The sequence below is a fragment of the Triticum dicoccoides genome, chromosome 2B (assembly GCF_002162155.2).
Source record: "Triticum dicoccoides isolate Atlit2015 ecotype Zavitan chromosome 2B, WEW_v2.0, whole genome shotgun sequence".
Taxonomy (NCBI): Eukaryota; Viridiplantae; Streptophyta; class Magnoliopsida; order Poales; family Poaceae; genus Triticum; species Triticum dicoccoides.
The window spans coordinates 55,649,110-55,652,874 of NC_041383.1; positions in this window are offsets into that span (position 1 = coordinate 55,649,110).

The window sequence follows — 3,765 nt, forward strand, 5'->3', positions numbered from 1 at the left end:
GGCACCATCTAAATCTGTTGAGACGACATCATATGAACTGTAGTTTAGCAAGAAACCTAAGTTGTCGTTTCTTAAAGTTGGGGGTTGCGATGCTTATGTGAAAAAGTTTCAACCTGATAAGCTCAAACCCAAATCGGAGAAATACGCCTTTATAGTATCCAAAGGAAACTGTTGGGTACACCTTCTATCACAGATCCGAAGGCAAGATATTTGTTGCTAAGAACGGATCCTTTCTGGAGGAGTTTCTCTCGAAAGAAGTGAGTGGGAGAAAAGTGGAACTTGATGAGGTAACTGTACCTGCTCCCTTATTGGAAAGTAGTTCGTTACAGAAATTTGTTCGTGTGACTCCTACACCAACTAGTGAGGAAGATAATGATGATGATCATGTAACTTCAGATCAAGTTACTACCAAACCTCGTAGGTCATCCAGAGTAAGACCCGCACCGGAGTGGTACGGTAATCCTGTTCTGGAAGTCATGTTACAAGACCATGGTGAACCTACGAACTATGAGGAAGCGAAGATGAGCCCAGATTCCGCGATATGGCTTGAAGGCCATGAAATCTGAGATGGGATCCATGTATGAGAACAAAGTGTGGACTTTGGTTAACTTGCCCGATGATCGGCAAGCCATAGAAAATAAATAGATCTTCAAGAAGAAGACAGGCGCTGATAGTAGTATTACTCTCTACAAAGCTCGAATTGTCGCAAAATGTTTTCGACAAGTTCAAGGTGTTGACTACAATGAGATTTTCTCACTTGTATCGATGCTTAAAAGTCTGTCTGAATCATGTTAGCAATTGCCGCATTTTATGAAATTTGGCAAATGGATGTCAAAACTGCATTCCTTAATAGATATCTCAAAGAAGAGTTGTATATGATGCAACCGGAAGGTTTTGTCGATCCAAAGGGTGCTAGAAAAGTGTGCAAGCTCCAGCGATCCATTTATGGACTGGTGTAAGCCTCTCGGAGTTGGAATAAACGCTTTGATAGTGTGATCAAAGCATATAGTTTTATATAGACTTTTGGAGAAGCCTGTATTTACAAGAAAATGAGTGGGAGCTCTGTAGCATTTCTAATATTATATGTGGATGACATATTGTTGATTGGAAATGATACAGAATTTCTGGATAGCATAAAGGGACACTTGAATAAGATTTTTTCAATGAAAGACCTCGGTGAAGCTGCTTACATATTGGGCATCAAGATCTATAGAGATAAATCAAGACGCTGGATAAGATTTTTCAGTGAGTAAATACCTTGACAAGTTTTTGAAAGAGTTCAAAATGGATCAGTCAAAGAAGGAGTTCTTGTCTGTATTACAAGGTGTGAAGTTGAGTAAGACTCAAAACCCGACCATGGCAGAAACTAGAAAGAGAATGAAAAGTCATTCCCTATGCCTCAGTCATAGGTTCTATAAAGTATGATGTGTTGTGTACCAGTCCTATTGTGTATCTTGTCATAAGTTTGCAAGGGGGTACAATAGTGATCTAAGAGTAGATCAATGGACAGCGGTCAAAATTATCCTTAGTGAGGACTAAAGAAATGTTTCTCGATGATGGGGGTGATAAAAGAGTTCGTCGTAAAGAGTTACGTCGATGCAAGCTTTTACACCAATCCAGATTACTCTAAGTCTCAATCTGGATATATATTGAAAGTGGGAGTAATTAGCTAGAATAGCACCGTGTAGAGCATTGAAGACATAGAATATTTGCAAAATACATACAACTCTGAATGTGACAGACCCGTTGACTAAACTTCTCTCACAAGCAAAACATGATCACACCTTAGTACTCTTTGGGTATTAATCACATAGGGATGTGAACTAGATTATTGACTCTAGTAAACCCTTTGGATGTTGGTCACATGACGATGTGAACTATGGGTGTTAATCACATACAGATGTGAACTATTGGTATTAAATCACATGGCGATGTGAACTAGATTATTGACTCTAGTGCAAGTGGGAGACTGAAGGAAATATGCCCTAGAGGCAATAATAAAGTTATTATTTATTTCCTTATATCATGATAAATGTTTATTATTCATGCTAGAATTGTATTAACCGGAAACTTAGTACATGTGTGAATACATAGACAAAACCTATAGTCCCTAGTATGCCTCTACTTGACTAGCTCGTTAATCAAAGATGGTTATGTTTCCTAACCATAGACATGTGTCGTCATTTGATGAACGGGATCACATCATTAGGAGAATGATATGATGGATATGACACATGCGTTAGCTTAGCATTATGATCATGTAGTTTCATTGCTACTGCTTTCTTCATGACTTATACAAGTTCCTCAGACTATGAGATTATGCAACTCCCGAATACCGGAGGAACACTTTATGTGCTACCAAACGTCACAATGTAACTGGGTGATTATAAAGGTGCTCTATAGGTTTCTCCGATGGTGTTTGTTGAGTTGGCATAGATCGAGATTATGATTTGTCACTCCGATTGTCGGAGAGGTATCTCTAGGCCCTCTCGGTAATGCACATCACTATAAGCCTTGCAAGAAATGTGACTAATGAGTTAGTTGTGGGATGATGCATTACAGAACGAGTAAAGAGATTTGCAGGTGACGATATTTAACTAGGTATTGAGATACCGACGATCGAATCTCGGGTAAGTAACATACCGACGACAAAGGGAACAACGTATGTTGTTATGCGGTTTGACCGATAAAGTTCTTCGTAGAATATGTAGGAGCCAATTTGAGCATCAAGGTTCCGCTATTGGTTATTGACCGGAAATGAGTCTCGGTCATGTCTACATAGTTCTCGAACCCGTAGGGTCCGCACGCTTAACGTTCTGTGATGATTTGTATTATGAGTTATGTGATTTGATGACCGAAGTTTGTTCGGAGTCCCAGATGAGATCGGGGACATGACGTGGAGTCTCAAAATGGTCGAGCCGTAATGATCGATATATTGGAAGGCTATATTCAGACATCGGAAAGGTTCCGAGTAATTCGGGTATTTTTCGGAGTACCGGAGAGTTACGGGAATTCGCCGGGAGAACTATTGGGCCTTATTGGGCCATACGGGAAAGAGAGAGGGGCTTCCTAGGGCAGGCCGCGTGCCCCCCAAGGCCTAGTCCGAATTGGACTAGGGAGAGTGGAGGCGCCCCCTCCTTCCTTCTCTTCTCTCTTCTCTTCCCTTCTCTCCTACTCCTACTACTTGGAAGGGGGGAATCCTACTCCTGGTGGGAGTAGGACACCCCAGGGCGCGCCATAGTAAGGGCCGTCCCTCCCCCTTCTTCACTCCTTTATATACGGGGGAGGGGGACACCCCATAGACACACAAGTTGATCATTGATCTTTAGCCGTGTGCGGTGCACCTCTCCGCCATAATCCACCTCGGTCATATCGTAGCGGTGCTTAGGCGAAGCCCTGCGTCGGTAGCTTCATCAACATCGTCATCACGGCGTCGTGCTGACAGAACTCTCCCTCGAAGCTTTACTGGATCGTGAGTTCATGGGACGTCACCGAGCTGAACGTGTGCAGATCGCGGAGGTGCCGTACATGCGGTACTAGGATCGGTTGATCGTGAAGACGTACGACTACATCAACCACGTTGTCATAACGCTTCCGCTTACAATCTATGAGGGTACGTGGACAACACTCTCCCCTCTCGTTGCTATGCATCACCATAATCTTGCGTGTGCGTAGGAAATTTTTTAAATTACCACTTTCCCCAACAGATGGTGGCCAGGGCGCTGGTGGTAGGCGATCGTGCAAGACCCATCATTCATGACGAAG